General features: G+C 40.4%; 1 protein-coding gene across 1 annotated transcript in view; it reads right to left on the bottom strand.

The window, feature by feature from the left end:
* mid2 (midline 2) overlaps positions 1-24,505 on the bottom strand; it is a 185,084-nt gene that overhangs the window by 124,381 nt on the left and 36,198 nt on the right. The window contains exon 2 of the mRNA XM_059345636.1: positions 16,061-16,119. The gene's annotated coding sequence lies outside the window, so the exon portion shown is untranslated. The remainder of the gene's footprint in view (positions 1-16,060; positions 16,120-24,505) is intronic.

The raw sequence follows: 24,505 nt of genomic DNA, 5'->3' as shown, positions 1-24,505 counted from the left end.
CTAAATTAGAACTCGTAAATCTTGACTTAGCATTTGTCAGTCTTGACTTTGGACTTGATTTGGGACTTGTCTTGGGACTAATCTCTGGACTTGTCAGTCTTGAATTAGGACTTGACTGCAACAATGTGAGACTTTCTTGTGACTTGTACAACAATGACCAAGTCCCACCTCTGCTATATGTCGCTGACATTAAATTAATGATGATGAATTCCTCGTTAGTCGACTCACTGATACATTCTTAAATGTTCAGAGAAACTTAGTGTTGAACTGATGTTGGGAACACCAGTCCTGTATGCAATCTTTTCAATGGTGACAGCACCAAAAATGATCTTAATTAAAAAGTAACTGGGGAAAAGACTAATTTCGGCACATTGCTGAAATACTGATCTGACTGTATCACTATTCTGTAAACTTGTTTTGAAGATGCTTTTATTGGACAGTATTTTTTTTTTAAATGGTTGCCTTAGAAAACAAAAGACATGTTGAAAAGTGTGATGAATACTGATGAAAGACAAAGGGCCGGTGACAGAATGAGGACAGGCTGGAGGACTGAGACTGCTGTCGACAGTAAACACACTGGCCACTGGAGACTCGGCCTCGCCATTGTGCGACTGTGGCCCGGGCATGGGGCATATTACATCTCAAATTACCATCAGTATCAGTACTTAATGTTTGTGTGTGTGTGTGGGTGTATGCACTTCGAAGTGCATGACAAATCACCACCACCACCTCACAGTGTGTGTCCAGAGGAAATGCATCAGCTCCTCTCTTCCTCTTTCCTCTCCCAGCCCACAGATCATCAGGGACTTATTGTACAACACCAGGCTGTCTCTGTGCTGCAGCAGCACGAAGTGATTGGGAAAAAACACTCAGCAGACATTAAAAAAAACCTTTGTTCCCTTCAGAACATGGGAATGTTTGGGCCGAGTGCAGAAACCTCAAGAGAGTGATCTGGTATTCTGGGCCTGTATGCGTTTCCTACGGTTATATATACACTGCTTAGAAACTGTGGCGATAATATTACTTTACTTCAATTTAACGGAATTGTAATTATTATATCTTTGATTACAATTAGTCATTCTCAACCTGGTAAGGTAGCTCGAAGTAATATGATTCTGTGAACATTTTTAATCTTTCATCTGGCAACAAATGTATCCAGTAATCAGGGAACAGAGCGTCACGAAGCAGGAACTACTTAGATTTATTCCTCTGTTATTGTAGTGTGATAAAAAAAAACACAAGTTGGTGAACACTGCAGATAAAGGTGACATCATCTCCATTTCAAATTCATGCCCTTGTAAACAGATCAATTAAATACTGATATTTCTCGCCAATACAGTCACTGATGACATTCTTCCACCTACATGGAGAAAAAACATGACTCTCAATTCAACAAAGCAACAAGCTGTGCAGTTTGTTTTTTTGTATTTTGAAAAGATACTTTTTCAGATCTTTTAAACATCTATAAGTGGAAATTTGAAAGCATTAAATATTGCAATTTGACCTTTTTAAATAGAACTATGAGGATGTGATTTGCCCTCTATAGTCCTTAAAGTTACAGTTAAAAGACTCCCTCCACTAAACGAAATGTTTTTTTCCTGATGTTTATGTCCCCATAATTCTCTGACCTTGACTATACAGACTTGTATCTGAACAAAGGTTGTCACTAGAGATGTGTTTTCACATTCCTTGAGTGAAGGGGGACATTTCTTTGCTCTTCCCTATAATCTGAGATTCAATCATACGCCCGGCAAGCTAGATAAGGTACAGCACAACTTTCAATGCCAATCAAAAGCCATAAAAGAAACCTGAAACCTCCAGTGCAGAGCTGACTTGTCAGTACAGAGAGTGAAAACATACTGTAACATCCAAACAGATATTATTGTGATTTCCCAATCACTAATGCTGTGGTAGATGTGTTTCCAGCGTTTTTTAATTACTTTTTATATGGGAAAACTATGTTAAACAAAATATTTATCACTTCATCGTAGTTCTGCATACTACGTACGTGTTTGGAGGGGGATTTTAAACATTAGCTGTATTTCCATTAAAGTTGAAGAGTATTTTAGGTGAAATTTTTAAATGTCCAATTAAAGAAAATAAATTAGGGACATTTCTATCAACTGGTTTAGAGCAAATAAACAAAGCTGCATAAACTTACGTTGGTCTGAAGATGGCAATTATGTAGTATATTGCTGTCAGTAAAGAGTAAAGAGGAAGAAGACACTGCACGTGACAAAAAAAATAAAAATAAAAATGTTGATAGGACAACCTTGGCCAAGAAAAAATGGAGAGAAGTCTTCAAGAAGACGCCGACAGCAGGAACAGCTCCTCCTTCTTTTGGGTTTTCAGCAGAGTGGAAACAGCTAATCAGTCATGTGAGTAAAATGTTTGCAAAGTCAGACTTTATTTGGAAAAAGTGTTTCCATCTCCTGTTTAGCGCATCAACTATTTTTCGAAAAAGACAAAAAACACCTCAAGCAATGCTTTTATGCCAATTTTCGAAAGTTTTATTCAATTTTGGTGTTTCCATCCATCTTTTTTCATGCAAATCTTCAAAATGCGCATCGAAATCTGTTGATGGAAACACAACTAGTCTTTGCAAATCTTGCTGGTCACCTGATGTAAACTATCTACTTTAGCTACAACTGTCCACAGTGCAATCTCTGCCACCTGAAGTAGATTATTTCTTCCAGGACGTGGTTTGACATACATATGAGAAGGGACTCGTGTAGTGTTGTATATATTTAGACAGTGAACAGGTCAGATCTGTGTCACATTGGAGCCAGCAGCAGATCGAAAGCTAGTAGGAGAAAACTAGATTGGAGCTGGCAGTGTAAGCCAAACTGAAGACATGGTGACCCCTGTCTGATGAAATAACACTGTCCTTTGAATGGCAACTCCTGAGTGTGTGTGTGTGTGTGTGTGTGCAGGGGTTAGGGAAAGCCCAGACTTTCTTATCATAGTCGCATTGCCTTCTTCTCCCTCTGGCTTTAAACCAAGACATACTGGAGCCGAACACAGGTTGTCCACAGACACAGAGCCAAGTCTAAGGAGTAACTACTACTCTGTTTGTGTGTACCGAGACAGTGAGGAAACAATGTGAACTTTTCACCTTTTCATATATTTATCACAAGGGCATTTGAATGATCCATGTTGCTGCCAGATAAGTGCAAAGTCTGTCATAATAGCATTAAACCCATTTGTGAAGTATTGGAGACAATATTGTACAACGCTGTGCAACACTAGCAGTGAAAATAATTTCAATTTAAAGGACCAAAATACATTGAGGCAAGATTATCCTTACTGTATTTGACCTTTGCAGCTGAACTGAGAGCCTGGACTTTAAACTACACACTGACAAGTATAAACAGCCATTTTAACAGCTTTTATAGCCCCTTAACACTATTTGTGATAATTTCTTACTTGCTTATCCAGCAAGTAATGTATATTGGATAATATTGGGACATTATAGAACTCAGATGCATTTAGGGGCTTTGTGTCACCTCATTAGGCTTAGCAGACTAAAAACATCCACAACCAATTTGTCATAAAAATAGTTTAATGTCTAATGGAGATGAGAGCCGTAAACATTAATCTGTACGTTTGGGAGGAATTTACAACACAGCACATATAGGCTGTGATGAGTCGGTGCACAACTTGCAATTATCTTGCCTCTTTTACCCAGGAGATGTACGTAATGTATACTTAAGAACAAAACAATCAATTACTACATTGTGGTTGTATGCCTCCGCCAGTCAGCCAAGTTGTAGTTTGCATACATGTCTGTCAAGACATGACAGTAGACAATGCTTTGAATATGGATACTGCTGCCAAGAAGCTATAAATTCTTAAAATGAGACGCTTCACACATCTTCAATGCAACAGTACAGAAGAATTACACATTCACCACAGTTTTAATGCAGGCAACCAAGGTGAATGTCACCAATTAAAATGTGGTCACAATCTCCCCTTCTGTTCCTAAGTCATGGGGTTGATTAACGGCCAAAAAAGTATTTTTGCACAATATTATGATGTCACAGTCAAGTTGACCTTTGACTTTCCTAAAATCTTCAGGAGAATGGGATGGACATGAGGTCACAGCGACCTTACCCTTTGACCACAAAGATCGAATCAATTGGTCATTCAGTCCGAATGCCTGTTTGTGAAATTTTAACATGTTCCCCCGAGGCATCCCTGAGTTACTGCGTTCACAAGAATGTGACAGACATGAGGTCACAGTGACCTTAACCTGCCGTCTTTGACAATCAAATTCTAATCCTCCAACAATGTCAACATTTATTTTTGCGCCAAATTTGAAGAAATTTTCTCCAGACAATCAGCCGAAAAGACATCATGACTCTGGCTAGGCTGTCACCAGTGCGGGGCATTAAACAAAGAGCCATAAAATTGAATGGAAATACATCTAATAGAAAGTTAGATTTTAAAAAATAAGCATAAATCCAAAACATGCAACGCAGTAGAAGAAAACATATCAGCAACACTTTCCAACACCAAACATTCTCTTTGTAAGCCAAACCAATGTTTCGTGACAGCACTGCCAGGCTCATGTAACTTCATCTGATAGGCTTTCATATTAGCATGGCCGTCTGAAACCTTTAAAAGCAATCTGGAGTCAAATCATCTCTCAAAGCTTTAAAAACTTGTTTCCATAATGTCACGTTCGTGTTTGCTGCTTGAGTAGCTGCCTGGCTCGGGAGCACGCAGCTCCTTGTCAGCTGTCAGAATCTTTAAGATCACTGGAGCTGCTTTTTTTTTTCTTCTCTTCTCTAATGATGCAACAAGTTGAGTTTTGGTTCAGTGTAACACTGGTGGCCTGGTAGCATCAGACCGTATCACAGTTAGCAGAGTGGTTTGTTTCCAGACGACGATTTGTTTGTGTGTCACAGTTAGTTTGAAATACAGCCCAACTGGGACACGTATGCATTAGTTCTTAACAGTTAGTTGGTCCCCAAACTGCTGCTGCATTACTGGTGTCTGTCGCACAGCCATTAATATTACATATTTTACTTTATAATGATCTAATGAACTGCAGGGGTGGATTTAAAATTGCTTGGCGAAACATTAGCGTGAAGCAAATGAGGTTCAGAAAACAACCCATTTGTGAGTCTGAACCAGACTTCAGAGTCAAGGTAGAGGGCAAGATGTGGGTGTTTACTCAAGCTGCACCAGGAAATGTGACGGCAGCCCAGAAAATGTACCATATCGTTATTATATAGTCATTCTTCTGTCTAAAAGATTGATTTGGTGAACAAGCGCATACCTGTAATTTTATAAGAAAATATAACCGACAAAGGAAACAGAAGATTGAAACACAATTGGTTGTTATAAAACTGCATAACTACTTTTATCTTCACAGGATAGATTTTATCCAAACTGCCAATGCATATATCCAAATTCATAATTGAAAAATGTGAATTCTAAATGGAAAATCACATTTAATTTTAGCTTTTAAATATCACTGGTGTAAACAAGCTTGCATCAGAAAACTAGTAAACTATCCAATAAATCTGAGGCTGATTGCAGGTTTCAGTGTTTTGATGTGAGGCATTGGTAGTACACTGGTGATTACATTTGGATCACGGATCAGGTCTTAAAAAGACATTCCAAATTAGAGCGCTGCTTAGCATTGGTCAATTATGCAGATATGGTTGATTATGTAAAATGAGTATCTCACATCCCCTGGGTACCACAGAAGTTGTTTGGAATTGGCTCACTCACCTTATCTCTGTCACAGTGGATCAATAGGGGACTCCTGCTAAGCACTTATAATTTAATTTCCTCTATTGCAAAGACCTTATGCTTCCTGTTAAGGGTTGGCAGCTAAAACCTGGAACTCTGCACATTCCTGTAGCTTTAGCCTCAATAACTTCCCCCCCCTGTTTGGATAGCTCTATTGTGTAAAAACTGAGTGCTTCTCAGACTATCAGGTGACATGAAGGGAGGCTGCACTGAGGACAGTTTCGATGACAGATGACTCGAGAAGTGCTCAACATGATAAGTCACTGTACGCACACACATAATCACACATGCACACATCTAATGGCACAGCCTCCCACATAAAAAGTCCCACTGTGAATTTTTATTACATAACCAGCAACACAACTGCAGCCCCATGCAAAACAAGCACAACCGTGAGAATGATGGATTATGTATGAGACCCGTCAACTCAACTGAAATAATCAGATCTGACGCTGCAGTGATGGACTCAAAACCTCACTGGTGGAGAGTGTGTAACATTACTGGTTATTGGTGAACAAAGCACAAGTGTACACTCTGCTACTGCAGCAGAAGTGGGAAAGACAGAGAGAGAGAGAAAGACTGTGAGGGAGACTGGAGACATAAAAAGCAAAAAACACGGAGGAGGCAGATAGAGAAAATATGGGTCAGACAGAGAAACACAGGGAAGGCTCAATGTAAATCAGCATGTGTAAACATGTACAGGCCTAATCTCATTATCACTCGTCCTCCTGGGTCTGTTATGGGATGCCTGATTAAAGCAGGAGATGAAAGAAAAGAGGTAGATTACGTAGACAGAGGTAGGAGGGAGGGGGGTGATTGAGTATCATATAGAGAAGAGATAAATAATGGGATCGTATGGAGCACATGTGTATGTGTTACATATGCAGTAAAGACTGAGTGTGTTTGTGTGCTGTGCAGCACTTATTGAAGGTGGGGTAAACCACATTCGGAACATTAATATAGCCGTAATCAAATGTATGCTGTGTAAACAAATTCGTCCTGTGCAGGACACAAACCTTTACTGCTGTATTAGCAATTCCAATTCAGCCAGCACGAACCCAAGCACCGGGGGTCTAATGCTAACCCCAACCCGCCCAACTCCTTGCCGGATCAGCAAGTTTTTGTTGCCCTTGTTGGCTAGATGTGAGTTGCTAAACCTGCTAACTGAAGGTTTAGCGGGTCACTGCCCCTCGGTGAAGTCTACAGCGGAGAGTGGGACAGAGATTCCACGGGGTGTGCTAAAAGGCTAATTGTCTCATTTGTGATCTGATAGATAGAGAGAGAGAGAGATAGAGAGAGAGAGAGGGGGAGAGTGAGAGAGAGAGAGAGAGAGGGCAATGTGGTGATTGTGTGGTGACAATACAAGCTCAGATTGAATTAGGTTCTGAATTTTATGTACAGCACCTTTAACATAAACAGAAGGGGAGCAAAAAAGCATCCGCTGTGGATCATATTGATGCGAGTAAACGCAGTCTTTAAGTGATGATGTGCAAGACTGTAATCATCATTTCTTCTTTAACAAATAAAATGTCAAGATATTCCTGTTAATGTTGAAATGATTTCTGTAAAATGGCACTGTTAGTGACAAAAACAACTGTTAGAAAGTAATTTAAGCAAACCATAACTGTGTTGTGAGAGCTTGTCATTTGTTTCCAAGCATATGCCAAGAATACAATGGCTGCATCCAAATCAGACAGGAACCTGAGTTCCATTCATACCCTTTTTGCCTTCAAAATCTGAAAACAGCACTTAAACACAAAGTTCCTAATCACTGCAGCAAACTTGGTTGGCTTCAGAAATTATTTAATGATACTCTTCTAAACTCTGCTAGGTTTATACTCCCGTAGCGTCCCCAGCATGAAGGTGCATGAGCCAAAATTTACATAACGCATTTTGCATGAATCGCGAAAAGCCTGAAACACCACCTGAAGCCCCATATTAGATATGTGGCTGTGATTGGACCGACCCAGGCCAGGTCAGCTGGTAAAAGGTTTGAACGAGGCGCATCTGCCAGAGCAAATAAAACAGGAGTTTGCAAATTGACACATTTTATAGTTTAAGATCAAACTGAGGCTAATCCATACATTTATTTATGTAAAATATAACTACCAATGGGAAAGTATTAACACCAAAATACAGTAGTAGTAGTAGTAGTAGCAGTAGTAGTAGTAGCAAAGGAATGATTTATGCATACTTCAGACCTAAGGGATGAGCAACTGAATCTCCCACAATCTTTTCCTTCATTTATAATTCATATTCAGCAGTGATTGCACGTCCTCCTCACTTTCTATAAAGGGCTTAATTTTTGGTTCAACAGAAAATGACCTCACAACTTTTTAAAAAGGCAGCTCCAGTGTTTGAGGCATGTCCGTGCTGAGTGTTCGTGTGTGTCGTGTGAGAACACCAATGCTGCTTGACCTGAACGTCTCCACCTTCGGCTGCACCTCTCAGGTAGGGGTGTGGTCCCTCCTATTCACTCGAGCCTAAGGAGGTTTGAAAGGAGAGTGTGCTGAAGTGACTGGAGGCTCTGTGGATGATAGTTGGTGTGTTAACAAAGGCTGTCAAAATCAATAACTCTGCAAATTAACTGCTAATCAGAGTGCTTGGCTGAGCATAGAGCCAACTCTGAAGAATGCAGAAAAAGAAGCTATAATGGTGTTTCGGGCTTAGGTGAGTCTTTTTCTTCTCTACCCCAACAGCCTGAACTAATCTAAAACTTATTTGTTCATATGTCGTCTGGTGGCCTTGCTGCAGAATACTTCGGCTGACACTGATGCACTGGATAAGTTCTCTTAATCTTCTGTAAACATGTTTACCCATTTGCCACAGGATTGTTGCTCGCCGAGACAATTCATTCCCTTCCATTTGCTGCAGTCTCATTTCATTGTACTGCAGAAAAAGGAAGGGGTCCCACGGATACAAGCTCAACAATGCATTTTGTATATTAAAAAGATTCTCAATCTGCCAAGATGAATTGCAACAGAGGATATTAGCATCAGCATGGGGGTGTTTTGTATTATGCTACCTGGGCTCACAGACACGGTGGTTAAAATGACAAAAGGACCGCAAAAACAGGTGGGCGCCCCGTATCCTTGACCCTTAATTTCACACAAGCAATAAAGTAGTCATGCTGAGCAGACAAAGCTGAATATATGATGGAATTAACATCTTTCGATTCAAGTTATTTCTCAGTAAATTCAGTTTGAAATTAATCTTATTAGACTTTGGCCGACCTTTAAAAGTGCATTTTACAACCCAGACTTTATCCCGGAGTAGAAAATTCCCCTTGATATACACATATTTTAAATTAGTAGAAAATTGACAAAAAAATTAAATAAAGTGCTCCCAGTTATTGAGTGTGGGCCAATAATGCAGTGGCATTTCACACTTGAGATATTTTCTCATACAGTTAGTGCAGACAGCATGAAATAGCCTATAAAGGTGTTGTCAAAACACGCTCTCTGGCCCGCTCTAAAACCTGCACGCAGTGCTGTTAAAGTGCTGTTACGGTAACCGTAGCCACATCAAATGACAGCTTGACTCGAGGTGCTGGAAAAAATATATCGAGCCTTGTTCTCCTTGCCTGCCCTTCCTTATCTTTTCTTCCCCCCTTTGTCTTGATCTCCTTTCCTCCTCCACTCTATGAAATGATGACCTCCTCCTGTTTCCTGAACTTTTCCGCCATACAGTATCTCCTCATTAACATGTACAGTACCTCAACCTTTTTGCTTCTTTCCTGCTGATTCCCTGATTCAGTGGTTCATTATTGTCTTCACACCTCCTCCTCTATGCCTCTTGCTTATCCTCCTCCTAATTCCCTCGCCTCTTTCCCCTTTCATTCCCCTCTCGTCCTCTCCCTCCTCCTCCCCCTCCTCATCACTCAGAGGAACAGCAGAGCTCTTCATCAAGCAGACGTCAGGCATCTGTCAGAGTCCTGGCCAGTCTCGGTGTGATTGATTTTTGGCCCACCTGCGTCTTTCGTAATGACCAACTGTCAGTTGTTTTACTGCCCGCACTGCCTCCCCTCAGTATCTCCTGTCACCGCAGCATCCAGGGGCTAAATCTTTCAGCTCAGACCTACAGTGCATTATCTAGCTTGTCTTCACATAAGATTTATGTAGGTATACCATAGAGCCCTCTTGTCCTCCTTCCAATCACTGAGGAGAACGCATTCTCGGATGGTTATTTTAAAGAAACAAATCGATTACATTCTCACCGCGAATGCAATATCTCTGTTATGCTTTAAGTTTTCAATTATTCCCAGGCAATGACTTTTCTGACAGAAGCTAATAAATGTCTGTTTGGACTTGCAAGCACAACACTGTGTTTTGATTCGGTCTACTACCGGCTTGTAAAACAGTTTGGAAGCTGAGGCTGCAGACTATTTTGAGTAGAATAAAATGGTAACTGTGGAGATCTGCCACATTGTGGAGCACAAGCAAGACACATTTCCTGTGTGGCAAGCCAATATCATTTCAAGCGGGGACTCAGCATATCCTATTGATTAGCCGGAATAGAAGGAATTCAGAATTTATCCCAAAACAAGATGCTATTACAAGTCAGTGCCATCTCCACGTGTTATTTTCTTCCAATACCTTGTTTTTCTCAACATCAAACTTCTCTTCAGAGACAAAAATGTTACGTATTCTGCTCTTTGATCCGTGTGTTTCTATCTGAGGGAGCAGCTTGCTAACATTGTAGCAAACTGATAAGACAAATCCAGACAAATATGTGACATATAACTCCTGACTTGATTGCGCGCTAAAGCAGAACAAGCCATTTAAATTTCACTCTTTTTGGATACAGTTCAGTGGATTTAGTTGAAGGCACACGATGTTACTTCTTCGACAGAACCCAGACCTCAGTGTGACTCCAAGACATCAGATGATGAAAACATGTCAGGATCACTTTCAAAAACTCCTTCATGTCCTGTGGCGACCTCAAGACTGAGTACGGATGTATTAGAGCTTCAAACTGGAAGTAGAGTGAGCAGGGGTGCATCACTTCCCCTAGCTGCACTCACCTGGATGCTGGGTCTCTTTGATCAAATACAGAGGCCAGGTGCAACTTCTGCATCTGGAGTGAGGCAAACTTTCAAAATTTCACTCTCTCTTTCTGTCGCTGTTTATCTCGAAGTAATCTTTCTGCCACTCTTTTGCCCTTACGTCCTTCCTTCCTCTCCTTCCCTTGCCCTCTTTCTCTCCACATGCCTGGCAGGGACAACTGAGTACCCATGGAGAGCAGGGATGCAGCAGAAGGCATCTTTGAAAGAGAGCTCTGGCTACAAACCTTTCATCTAGTGCTATACCTGGCCAAGGCAGGCTGCAGGGTACCTCGGCTGTCAGAAGGCATACACCAAAGGAGGGAGGAGGGATGAGACAAGCGAAGAGGAAGGGAAATGAAATGCAATGAGCGGGAAAGACAAAAGGGCAAACAAAAAAAACTTGCTTCTCTAGTATTAATAATCTATTTATGTTTGTGCCAAGTTAAAAAAAAAAAGGAAATAAATGAAGATGACTGAGAAACAGACATCAGAGGGAGAAGCTGGAGAGCAGAGAAGGGGGAAGCAGAAGTGGAGCAGAGAGATGAGAGACAGAGAGACCCTTGTGGCTCATAGAAGACAGCCAATTTACAAAGCTGCTGCTAATGCAACAACTTGGGTCTCCCTCCTTCTTTCAGCTAAAATATGTCCAAGACAGAATCAGTCAATCATTAAAATTGATGCTGGTATCATATGAAGCTAGGCAACCTAAAACATCCTTTGGTACAATCCACTGGCATGTCTGGAAAGGGGCAAAATAATGATCCAAAACACAAAATTTTGGTGAAGCAAAAATTGACATGGCCATTTTCAAAGGGGTCCCGCGACTGCTCACCTCAGAAAATCAGAATGAAAATGGGCGTTATGGTTACCCACGAGTGTTGCCTTTACAGACATGTCCACTTTATGCAAAGCCATACATATAAATGTGTTATTTTTACCTTTTGTATTTGAATGCATCTGCATACTAGGGTCCCTAAACAGTCCTGGAGTTGCATAAAATGGGTATAACTGGAAAGTTAATCTCACTGTATAGAATGACCTGCTGTGGCCTTGATCTCCAAAATGTCAAAAAGTTTTTGTTACCAAATTACAGCTTGGGGTTTTCTATGGTGTTCCTCGAGGCCTTGATGTCTTAAGATTCCAGGCTTAAAGGTGAGTTTTACCACTTTACCACTATGCAGAATCTACTCTTGACCTAGCCTGGGTATACCCATACTGCCTTGCACGCTCGAATTTCATTTCGAACCTCCAGGCAGTCTGGAAACCAGGGCCGTTTCTTAGCCCTGTTTTAGGGATCCAATCACAGAACTGGGAGGGACGAAACTCTCTTTAGCTGTAGATGGTGTTTTAAATAGTTTAGAGCGAAAGTTGATTTTAAAAGAAAAAAAACATGCATTTAGGTTTAATTGGTGACTCTAAATTGCCCGTAGGTGTGAATGAGAGTGTGATTGTCTGTCTCTATGTGTTAGCCCTGCGATTGTCTGGCGACCTGTCCAGGGTGTACCCCGCCTCTCGCCCAATGACAGCTGGGATAGGCTCCAGCCCCCCGCGACCCGATTGCAGAGAAGCGGTTAATGGTAATGAATGAATGAATGAACAACGTTTGACTTTACACTCCTGTTTCACCACGAAAAAGGATGCCCCACTACTAGCGCCGCTACTAGCCCCGTTACCGTAACGCCGGTGATCTCGCTACGAGCCGGGGGACAGCGGAGCCGCCCAGAGACCCGCGGCAGCTTGTTTATTGCCCATAAAATCAGTGGATGTGTGGCTGAATGACATGAGGGGGAATAAGACGTGAAAATAAATAATCTTGCAGAAAGCGAGAACTGGAGAAGCAAAGCAGCAAGCAACACTCTCACAGATTTCTTTCGCTCTACATACGTCATCTGGTATAACTGAAACGATTGGCTAAGAGCTACGTACAGATGCGGATGATAGACATTCGTACCCAATAAACGGCTCCGGAGGATCGTAAACCACGCCTCCTCTACGGAGAAATGAACGGCTGGTTTCCAGACTAATCTCATTTGTGATTAGTCTGGCGTTAGCCAGGCTACTCTTGACCTGCTGTCTCCCCTGAAAGATCCAGTCTTACAGAGACAAAAATGGGTCTATGTTGGTATTAAGTGTTAACAAACACATTTATAGGACATGCTCCAACTGAGATTTTTTTTAGAATTCAATAGGCCTGTAAACACTGTGCCAAAGCTTTGGAGTGCACTGAAATGAGTGCTATTCATTCAAAGCCACTCAGTGCTGCATGCAACATCACAACTTTGGCGGCGCTACTTTGTGCATTATCTCAGCATGCCACTGCTTGGCCTTTTGCATCGGCTGCGGAGTACGACTCCTTGACAGGCATAGACTGCAAACTTGGAGAGTGTGTGATGTGTCTCGACAGGAGGCAGGCAGAAAGTTTGTGTGTGTGTTTTTGAGTGTCTACTGTATGTGTGTAAACTCCTTCAGGAATCCTATGAAAACAGGCTGAATGCTTCTTTTGGTAAGGCACATAATAACTCAAAAGCCTCCCATTGACAGCGGTTGTCTATAGCCGTGAAGGACTGTGAGTTTGACAAATGGATTCTCTCTTAGCCATCTACCTGTGGAGGTTCTGCATGGGAAATCAGAGAGGAATGCTGTAAGGCAGGTCTGTCCTTAGCCCTAAATGCCACGTCTGGCAACACAGACAAGGATCATTACCGAGTCAGACCGTGTTGTTAAGGCTGACAAAATGTTGTTTACCTCAGACATGACCAGCCCTCGCAATTGCCTGTATGACACAAGAGAAAATGGAAATTTGTCTTTTAAGTCAGCAGGTATTTTAAATGTAATCTATTCTTGAGAGGCCATCGTTAAAATAAAACAATGCTTGCCAATAGGAAAAGCCTGGCTTCAATGACTTTTAAATGAGCCTCAATCTAGCCTTTTTTGTACTATTTTTTTTCTCCCTCCTTCCTGTTGTGTCAAAGACAACCTTGATCAAGTTCATATTAAATGTAAATATTTCACATCAAAGACAAACAGTGTAACTATGGGAACCAAACCAACAGTCCTTAAGAAAAATACATTGTTTTTTTTTGCCTGAATTCCTCTAATAAGCCTTCCAGCCCGAGGGTGACAACCACTAAATAGAAAGTATATCACTGAGAATCAATGTTGCATGAATAACCTTACATTATGTTTACGCCATCACCTACCCTGGGGTAAAACAAAACACCAGTGCCACCTGGAAAGCTATAGAGTTTCATTGGCATCATCTTTAAAGATGTTCTCTATAATAAAGATGTTTTATCATACTCATTTACATTTACATTTAGTCATTTAGCAGATGCTTTTATCCAAAGCGACTTACAGGAAGAGTAAAAACAAACATACTCACAAATACAATCATATACAAAAGAGATGAACACTCTTAGCAATAAGACAGTGCACTTGTGAAACTTATGCTAACCACATGTTTGGTATAATCAGACAACAACCTGAAAAGTAAAACCGATGTAGAAATGCCATAAACCTGCATTCTTTCTAATGGGCAGCAGGGGGCGACTCTGCTGGTGGCAAAAGGAAGTCCGTTTGTATAGAAGTAAATAGGAAAATGACCCTTCTTCTCACTTGATTTATTACATCAAAAAGCATTCTCTAATAAGTGTATGATGCCAATTATTAGTCTAAAGTCTTCTTCAAGATGTTCATTTAATAAAAAATCGTCCCATTTGGAGTAAAATAGATGATAAAGCAAAGTATGCTTTCGACTTTTGCTATCACTGTGTGTTTTCATTTCATCATATTTAACTGTGACATATTGGTGTTCTGCAGTTTTTAGGTCGGCTAAAAGACACACTAAAGAATTGTCTGTTCAACTCAAGATAAGGAGGGCCAAAATGCCAAACAAAACTAAAGTCCACAAAACAATGAGTGACATCACAGTCAAACAAAGCCTACATTTAAGGGAGATTGAACTGCGGGCATGCAGGTGAAAAAGGTGATAACAAGGTTTATGTTGTATTTAGTTTGTTTCCATTGATTTGTTTGTTTCAGTGTTTCCATTGGGGACCACTTTCAAATCAATATTTTGAGTAAGACTTTTAAGTGTTATCCTGCTGGATTTTATTATGATAGTCTTTTTAGTCAGGCGGCTTAGCGAAAAAAAGGGGACACGCCGGACAAAAGCACCAAATTTTTTCCACATGCTCTCTATCACCATAGATTTCAATTTTTGGTAGGAGCCACTTCATCAAGATTCCGGAACGGATATGGCACCCATTTGAGTTGTTGTGCTTTTTAATTTCCAATAAAAAAAAATATAATTGAACATTACTAAGGAAAAGGCTACCAGGTCTCTGCTAATGGTTCAATCAATTCTAAGCTGTTCTTCACCATCACAGGAGCGTAAAAAAACCGTCAGCATTTGTTTACATGAGAGAACTACACAACCACTCAACCTGTGTATAATAAAGTCAAGAAGCTTTTCCCACACAAACACAAAGAGCTAGAAGAGCGTGGTACTCATCCTCTGGAGGAGGCTATGCGTTGTAAGCTCTTGTCAGGAGGATGTGCACCGGGAAAAACCAGTCTAGCGGTCTTAAAAGACAAGAGGCTGAGGATGGGGAGCTGACGAGGCCTCGGACTCCGGCTAACAGCCCAACAAGTGCATTATGTTTCCACTTGGTGGGGGGCCGTGGTGACTGCCAGGCTCCATGCGAGGCTAGGTGGCAGCTTTACAAAGCCAACCATTTTAGACATGAATGAACATATCCACTGCTAATCCAGTCATTTAAGTGAGCATGACTCTCAGCAGGATTTGGTACATTACATGCGCTTTAAACATTGTGTGTATGGCTCCTAATGGAGACCTTAATCATCTCTTCACTTTCATCCCTCTTTTATTCTACCTTAACCAATACCACTCATTTATCATCATTTTACACATGATTTCTATCTGATATTCTTAATTTATACCAAGAAGATAGATTACGAGCTGAAAAGAGCATCTGATGTTGTGTGCGTAGTCAAAATGAAGTTGAAACAGTGCTTCTTCAAGAAAAAAATAGAAGAGCAAGCATGGGCATGAATTAATAAATAGATATTGGTCCAGAGGCTCCGACCACTTGGCTGGAATGGCAGTGAGGTGCTGACAGAGATGCAAGTTTGGGGTTGGTGAGGGAGAATCATGGGGAAGGATCCTGCAGAGTGGAGTTAAAAATAGAGCATGAAGTGGAGGAGGGGGAGGAGGGAGAGGAGGGGACGTACCTGTGGGCTTGGAGGCAGCCTAGTTAGCAACGAGCAGCACTACTGTGGACGACGCTGGGCTGGAGAGGGAGACACAGAGAGAGAGAGAGAGACGGTGTTAGAGACAGATGAGAGAAAAAGGATGAGGACAAAGTGAGGTGAAAACCATAGACGACAGATAATGAGGGAAAGGGAGAGGAGGGGAGGGGTCGGCGGGAGGATAATGAGAAAACAAGTCAGATTAGCATGAGACCCCATGTTTGAGTCTAAAACAGACTATTATTTCACAGTATAGGCTGCGGATGGCAGAAATGAGTAGCAATAGTCCGCGACAGATGCACATGCTGAACTTACAATCTACCAAACACACACACACACACTGGGTGTTACACTGTCGTTGCTAGAGGTTGGGAGTCCATAAATAATCCCTCCAGCTAAGCCTGTACAGAGACAATACAGCCATATGTAGGGACATATTATATCCTGTTGCCTCCTATCTGAGAACTAGTCATTCATAAATAAGGTTGCCCGCCCACTTTCTAGTGTTGCTTCAATTTCATTTAAGATCAAAGAGTGATGTTAAAAATGCACTGTCACAGTCCATCACTTCATTATCTATACATTTGTTTCACTGTATGCTTTAGTATGAATAGAAAAAATAGTTTACATTTTTTGATTTAACACAAGTGACAGCTATTTTACCACCAATCACTTGAAGGACTTTTTGTCTACTTCTTCTGATATTTCAGAACTATTATTCTAGAAATTAGCAATTATTTCCAATGGAAAGTGGTGGAAGAAGTATTCAGATCCCTTACTTCAGTAAAGTACTACTTTAAGTAGTAGTACTTTAAGCTTCAAAAGCAAAATATATACATCTTCCAAATATATCATTGTATTCTTTTTGGTGCGTCTATGTAAGCAGAACTTTACTGTTGTCCAGGTAGGGCTAATTTTAACTACTTAATATACTTTTATGTGGTTAAATTTGTAAACATTTGTAATAATTTTAATAATTTTTGTTAATTTTTGACCTGAAAAGTAACTAAAGCTGGCAGCTAAATGTAGTGGAGTAGAAGTATAAAGTTACATACTTGGAAACCCTCAAGAAAAGTTCACATACCTTAAAACTGTATTTAAGTACGGTACTTGAGTAAATGTACTAAGTTACATTCCACCACTGCGTATGGAATATATCTCATTGATATCATTGAAAACAACATGTTGACATGGTGAGTGAGAAAGCTTGCCAGGCCTGGAAACACTAACTAAGGGGGAGCAGGACTGAGTGAAGGGTCAATTGAGCCATTAGCTTCACAAATAAGACGTGTTAAAGAGGGGCGATTGCAGGATTTTTTAAATAAGGTGACACAGGATGGACCAAGTGTCAGTCTGCAGGGGCCCATGGGAAATCAGAGGATTTTAAAATAATTAAATACAGTGTTGAAAATAAGCTAACATTGAACCGAATTTTCTTGTGCAGTACCCTAATACAGGTGGGATTACATGAAAAGTGGGACTGTGCAAGTCTAGAATCACCCCCGGTGCTGATACATGTGCCACCCAGTGACGCCCCTCGAGACCTGCCACTGGTGTTAAGCCAAGAGAGACGACAGCATCTTTCAAATCACCTTCCATTTCACAGAAGTAAATGCAAATCATAAACACACATTCAAAACAACAGCAAACAAAGGAATTGTTTCAACAGCTTGAAATTATTCGATCGTCTCTTCTGGCATGTTACACTTCACAGAACGCCTCAGATCTTATATTAGGAATAACAGCAATTCAAGTGAGATCTGTCTTCAGAGAGGCTACAGTTAAATATTGACACCAGAAGGCAGACAAACAGAGGCAACAGGAGGCAGTCAACAGAAGAAGTCCCACCATGGACAATCAGTGCATTGTTTACTCGAGGGCCAGCCAGGTGCTGTGTTACTTTTTTGTCAGCGTGAAATGATCTGAGAAAGCAGAACACATGGCTCCTAATAAGCTTTTGTTCCCAACTGGTTCAGGAGGGATTCCAGTGAGTCATCCGCGACCGACGGAGAGTAAGACTTGGCGAGGGAGACTGCTCCGAGCAGCAGATTCTACACCTGGATACTGTGGATTTTGTAGTTTTCAGTAAATGCTAATTGTTTGCTACGGTTTGGCTTCTTGATGCTTGTACATATCAAATGTTTGGCTTCTATGACATTACCTACATGATCAAACTAATAACAGTCACCTGCTTCGTTGAAATATGTAATTTTCTCTTATTTATGGCTCACCATAATTTGAATTTTCTTCCAAGTCTTGAATAGATTTCATGGTCTCCGTGGTGCCAAAATAATGAGAATCAGAGTTAAAAGCTATTCTAACAATAAACTGAATACATTTGTTTGATCACTTAATTCGCATTTTTCAATTAGGTTTATTTGCTGCACTCTGAATAATGAATTATGCTTATAAATCACTCTGAAAGCATTCATTAAATCTCAATACAGCTCATTATTTAGCATATTAACTAATTCACATGAGGTGTGCTAACAAAACCGTGGTTAATTATGAACGAGGTGACTGCAGGCTGCCAATCTCTCCTCCTGTCGTCCACCATCACTGTCTCTTAATCACTGATGCGCATCAGCGTGCCACAATTCTCCATAATGATTGCCTAATAAGAGACAATAAGGGGAGAACAGGCCTGTCAATGGATGACAAAGTGGTGCAACAAGTTTTCATCTCCTCTGAATGCAAAGTAGTCTCTTCATCACAAACAACAGAGAGGAGATAAAAGGGGAGGAAAATCCTTTTAACTTTGAATAGGAGGTTCAAATATACAATATGTATGTTTGTCAATTGTTAAAAAAATAACTTTACAAACTAACTCCAGTTCTACACCTTTCTTAAAAATAGTAAAATGGTAATTGTTGCGCTCATTTTCACTCGATCCGGGTGTTACTGACTAATATTTAAATGTAAATGTGAGATTAGTGTCTATACCAGCACCAATTAACCATCTGCTACTGCTACATGATGGCAACTGAGATGGTCTTTTAGAGCCGTCATATCAATTAGCAGTTCTGAAAAGAAAATGGAATTACACCGTAATGTACAACAAATCTCACAGTCTTGCACAGATGACATGAATCAGAAGAATACAATATGTTTTTTTAACCTTGCAAACACTTTAGCCATAGAGGACTTGATGACATAATCTAGTTTTAGTTTGTAATTGAGAATTATGACTCTTTTACTTATTGAATTCCAAGTTTTACTTCACGGTTTTATCACTAATAGGGTCTGTTGTCAAGTGACAATCAAAGCTCAAGTTTGAAAAATCCAAACAATTGAAACTCTCCAACAGATTCTGGCAAAGCAACCTTGGATTTCAGAGCAGATTTTTTGTTTACTGATGTATTTTTCATGTTCCCGAGATGATTAAAGACAATGTGGTGTTTGCTGTTTCAGATTTGTTTGTGGAATACACCAACTCAAGTTTCAGGGCCTTTGAAGAGCAGCCAATTTGCACCTACTGTGATGTGAGGAAACCACCATCATCACCTCCCTCAACAGACCAGAATGAAATCCAATTGTATACACTAACTGACGAACTAGACTGTTGACTCGATGTCGCTAAGGAGCTTTATTTAGACCCATCCACAAGCCATCACTGATCAAAGTGATAGGTTCACAGTCATTTTCTAGGAGCTGTTAAACAGCCTGTAAATCAGACATAAGCAGGTTAAGATTAAGATTTCCTTTATTAGTCCCACTGCGGGGACATTTTCAAGAGTTACAGCAGCAAAGTGTATAGCCAAAACAACAATAAATTGACATCGTTGACAAGAAGTGAGATGAAAAAGCATGAAGGCATGTTTTTACCAACATGTACCAGTTTGATTGAAGATGCCATTACTGCAATGTCAGAAATGGACCCAGGTCAAACGGGTTGGTTTTGATTGTGAAGCAAGATAAAAAATATTTATGAGAACCCCACCCTCTACAATCTATATGGTAATTTGTATCATGCTATTGTAACTCATGGAATGCATTACTGATAAATGGCTCCCATCCATCCATCCATCCATCCATCCATCCATCCGTCAATCCATTTTTTCTGAAACTAGGTAAATATAGTCTCTCTCCCAACATCTTCAAGATTCTTAAGGCAGATGTTATATACTGTAATTCCAGCCTGTTCTACGGTCCACCATAGTGTCTTCTGCCAGTTGGACATGTCAGGAAATCATCACAAAGAAGCCCCAGATGCATCCCAATGAGAGACCATAACCACCTCAACTGGCACTTTGCTGCAAGCTGCCCCAGACTGTGCTGGAGGTGACGGCCTGATAAAGCCAACAGAATCACATCATCTGCAAAGAGAGAAGCAGCTCATCTGGTCTACAAACCAGACACCCTCCAACCCCTGGCTGTACCAAGAGAAAACAGAGAGAAAAAACCCAGAACTTGAAATAAAATGGCTATGGCTATGTATGAATGTCATTCTCAGCTCCAGTGTGCACCAGTGTTCAGAAATTGGTACAGAAAATACATTGTGCAGGGGTGCCAAATCTTGCTCATTGATCAACACTTTTCACACACACTTACAACACACTGCTATTTTCTTCCTCACAGAAAGAAGGACAAATGCACCACATGGTGTAGTAAAAAATGGTGCAGGTAAAACACTTTTGGTCTTTTAAGAGTGACATGTACACAGAAAAAAAGTATTTTAAACTCTGGAACCTTGTTGAAGCTCAACACAGCCCTCACTCCAGTTATAAATGGTTTTATATTCCTGCAGCAACTCCCAGAACACGCATGTAGACTGGATGGATTGGTGACATCCAACTAAGAATGTAAATGGTGGATTTAAGGTGGATGTATCCTTTGAACCTCATAAAGCTTTTACAAAAAGAAGCTCTTGACTATGAGTGGAACGTTTGAATAGAAACAGGTGTGGCAGTGAAAAGCAGGGGTCAGCACATTCATGATTCATTAATAGCCAAAGAGGTCCTTCTGACTTAATAGGTAAATACTGTGTGTAACAAGCTCTCTCTCTCTCTCTCTCTCTCTCTCTCTCTCTCTCTCTCTCTCTCTCTCTCTCTCTCTCTCTCTCTCTCTCTCTCTCTCTCTCTCTCTCTCTCTCTCTCTCTCTCTCTCTCTCTCTCTCTCTCTCTCTCTCTCTCTCTCTCTCTCTCTCTCTCTCTCTCTCTCTCTCTCTCTCTCTCTCTCTCTCTCTCGCTCTCTCTCGCTCTCAAAGCTGCTACAAAAGTTATGTTTCCTGTACAGAATTCTCTTCCTGTGGGAGTCAGAGAAGGAAGATAATCAGGAGGACACCCAGAGAAAAATATCCAGCCTGTGAATATAAATAACTCAGATATTCTGTCCCTCCCTCGCAGGTCCTATATTATGCTCTGGTAAGAGACAGACGGTGATTTTTACTTTAATGAGAGTACCTCAGACATCACAGTTCTGCTGCTGATGTATTTGTTTCTGTCACTTCCCCTGCTGAGAAAAACCTAACAGACAAAAGTGGATGAATTGGATAATTGGGAGCGTAGCATGAGACAAAAACAGAAGGGATTCATGTGGATAAAAGCTCTGTTGTAATAATCGAGCCGATAAAAATAACGAGCTGTTTATTCGTCTTGTTTTGTGTCATTTGCCCAAAGGTTATACTACTAAATTCTCCAACTTCACTTGCTGTCTGGCAGAGGCACCGCTTCAAAAGTGAAACTCTAAATTGTTGTCAGCAAATTGCCCCCATTTTGGACAAAGATTATTGACATAAAATAAAGCTAACCTTGTGTGAGCAACATGTGTTAAGCAGCGACAAGCCTTTGATGTGGATAAAAGGCCTTTCTGACCACAATCTGGTTTGGCAAACAGATAAGACGTTAGCATAAAATTTCCAGAGCATGTTCGTGAATAAGATCTCTCTGAGCCTGAGACTGAGAGCATGTCAACACTTTTATCAAGGTAAGTCAGGTTTATTTAAGGACATGGCTATAAAAATATCTATTAACCCTCTAAACCCGGCAGTTTCAGGGTTTGTTTTTATCCCTGTCACATATTACTCACCGTAACCTCATTGTTTGCTGCATTATTTAAGTTCTGCACATATGAACAGCACAATCATTGTTTAAAGTAGTAGTAGAGTTATATAATATAGTTGCCATAAAAAATGCCATAAATTATATAAAAATAAGATAAAATAAGTTACCTTTTTTAGCCTTTACTTTCTAATCTCTCTTGTCCTCTCCTCTCTGCTCTGTGTAAACCACCTGCAGTTCATTCCAAGTTTCACTGAATTTTTGACATGTGATTGTTGTTCACAGCAGTCATTTATGGCTTACCAGGAGTCCAGAATTTAATGTTTTTATATAGGATCTGGTTAATGCAAACAGTATCTTATTTTGAAATTTTAAACATAACATATAGAACAAAAGGATTTTGATGAATTATCACGATTTTAAGCTTATATCAGTTTCATCTTTTATCACAGAAACATAACACATCCATAACCATAACACATGATGGATCCAAGGACTGTGACAATCCAATGATATTTTCAGTTTTTACAGTTCTTGGGGATGTTGAATGGTGTAATTTTGGCTTTTTTTATTGAAAACTTCCAATTTAACCCACTGGCTGGTTGTAGACAAATTACAGACTAGCCTAACTCTTTTAGTTAGACTAGTCAACAACACTTTACGGGCCTGATTTTGTGATATATATTTATTTTTATCTTAACTTAATTAATAAAAAAACCTTGTTCTTCTCCAGTACTCACAGCCACAGTTGCTGCTGATGGCCACTGGGATCGGCCCAGTAAAACCACAGCAGCAGCAGCAGCACAAATTGCACAAATGCACCTTGACATTATAGCTGTCCTTCAATTAATTTTCCAAACCACATTCTTCTAACTGCTGCAGGGGCTGAAGGTGACCACTCTCTGGTCACAAACCCGCGTAATACTTGATAAATACCATTAAATATTCCACCGGCACACTATCTGTCTTAATCAAATTAAAATGGCCCCTATTCTGGGCCATCACAAATCAACTATTAATATGCCAAAAGGGAGTATCACACAGAGATAAATGTCAGTGGTGCAATGTACACAGGCTAATGAGTTTTGAACACCGCTGACACAGTTTGGCTCAAATAAAACACAAAGGACAAGAGTGATGACTAGTTCACTATATTTAATTATCCGGCCTGAACAGAGGCGGTCGCTGTGCTCAGTCAAGTCAACCTCCGATGGGGCATCTTGCATTTTTCAAACAGAGTAAATTAACTGTCAAGGCTTTGATGGAACAGAACAGACCAAAAGCTACAAACAGTATCAATATTCCTCTTGTGTGATCTTTTTCCCCTTTACCACAAACTTAACATATGGTTGATATCAAATGATAATGCTGCTACACAAACCACAAGAGTCCAATTTGCAATATCTGTGTTCTGGGTGACACAATGTCAAGAGCTGGGAACAGTTTTAGTGGTTTTTGGGTAAACACAGAACTTTTGAAGTCTTAAGGGGCGAGCGTTTCATGAGAAAGGGCGTTGGTTGCGTCTTCCAGAATTAGCTCAGCACACACACACACGCACACACACACACACACACACACACACACACACACACACCTATGCTCATTACCAGCTTCTCCACAACACACACTTTGTATCACGAGGAAACTCACACATCCTTGACGCGTTTCCTGGTGTGACCTCACTGGCAGCAAATTACAAGCATGGTACGTCAACCGTCAGCATGTTTTCCCAGCATTAGAAGAGCAGTCAGAGGTCTTTTTTAAAACACCACTAAACTGTTTTTGTGTTTAAATCGGGCCTGTATTACAATGGCAGTGTGTACGTTTTCATTAATTGAGGACATTTCACTGGAGTTTTGCTCACATAATGCAGTCCCTGACTGTTTTATAACCCTCTCAAATGTATGTCGCTTTGAATACATTTTGTAATTACAGGCTATATGTTAGGCCTATATCTACAACTATCAGATGGAAGGTCTTTTATTTTTCAGCTGGCATGAGTAGAATTTAACTGACATTAAGTAGCTCGCAATTTATTCACAGAATGTTTATTTTGGAGATAAAATGCTTTAATACAAGAATAAGACATTTCCTTCTGTGTCTTGACACTAACAATGCTTTCTCATACATATTAACATAAACATTGGTGACTGAATTTATTGACCAGTATTAATATGAGCAATGGCGACTGAATTTATGGTCTAATATTAACGTGATGCAATGTTGTGAAATCAGATTGTTGGGTATTCGTTGGCGCTCATAAATTACCTTTACAGACTGCATTACAATCCTCCCGAGCCTCGTTTTCTTTGGAACCAAATAAAAGATTATGAGAGATTTTGCTTAAGTTATACATATGTGCCTGAGCATGCATGAAAATAGATCCGTCTTATAGCTGTAGTAACCCCCGCCGCTGACGGTCTGCAGC

Source organism: Centropristis striata, chromosome 12 (assembly GCF_030273125.1).
Source record: "Centropristis striata isolate RG_2023a ecotype Rhode Island chromosome 12, C.striata_1.0, whole genome shotgun sequence".
In the NCBI taxonomy this organism is placed as follows: Eukaryota; Metazoa; Chordata; class Actinopteri; order Perciformes; family Serranidae; genus Centropristis; species Centropristis striata.
The sequence above is the reverse complement of the archived record's forward strand: the minus strand, read 5'-3'. Positions and strand labels throughout refer to the sequence as shown.